The sequence below is a fragment of the Miscanthus floridulus genome, chromosome 4, assembly GCF_019320115.1.
Source record: "Miscanthus floridulus cultivar M001 chromosome 4, ASM1932011v1, whole genome shotgun sequence".
NCBI lineage: Eukaryota > Viridiplantae > Streptophyta > Magnoliopsida > Poales > Poaceae > Miscanthus > Miscanthus floridulus.
In genome coordinates, this window is record NC_089583.1 from 120879761 (window position 1) to 120880761 (window position 1001).

The following is a 1001-nucleotide window of genomic DNA, read 5'->3' on the forward strand; positions in this document are numbered from 1 at the left end:
AAAGCATAGGCAGCCGTGAGTCCCATGTATGTGAGGAGAAATAGAAAAGAGAATAAAAACAGACATATAATAATAAAATGGTTTGTAAACAAATAAAAGACTAACTGTCATATAGTTTAGCTCTTATAACTTGACTTATAGCCCAGCACTTGACTCTATTATTGATCTTGGTCTTAGCGTTTTCAACCATTACAATGGTCATCAACTATCAGTTGGTTCCATCTGTGATGCCGCATCCCAGCCGTTAGATCAGGGGGGCCCGGAGATACCTATGCACCGGTGGGTCATACCCGACGTGGTGCAAGGCCTAGGATTCGACGGCTCGGACAGAGGCGCCAAAGGATCCTGAGGACGGGCAGGAGACGTGGTCGGCCGAGGTAGCGATGCCAATGGATGTGGTCGCTTTTTGCTCCAACCATGTCGGCCCGCATTTGGCAGTCGCCCAAGGAGGATGGACTCTTTGCGTCATCTAGCTCTTCACCGGCCATGTCATACTTTGATAGGTAAGAAAGAACACATTGACTACACATCCAAAGGAGGAAATTATCAGGTAACAATTAGATTTTTGTTGGTCGTAGACGAAAGAAAAGAAATGTGTTCAAAGGTATAGATTACACACTAAACATAAAGTGTGTTATAATCACCGAAAGAGCATACCCCACTGTTGCAGTGTGTTCCACTATACACAAGTTATGTGACAACATAATGGTTCCAGTGTATGCAATTGTTGATTTAGATCGAGATGGCTTGCAAATCATGTGCAAATGCAAGTAGGGCTATAAAATCCGTGCCTTTGACATTTAGACCAAGGATCTTATATGGTTGTGAAACTTCGCACGAATATGTAGAGAGCGATTCTGGTGGTATTTCTGAGCCTCCTACATCGTATCATTTAAGACAAATCTATCTCAATCCCAAAATAGGATGGTTGAAGAGAGAGTGCGATCCATCGAGTCTAAAGTCCCCATTTTTGTTGTATTAATGAAGAAGAGCAATGTTGA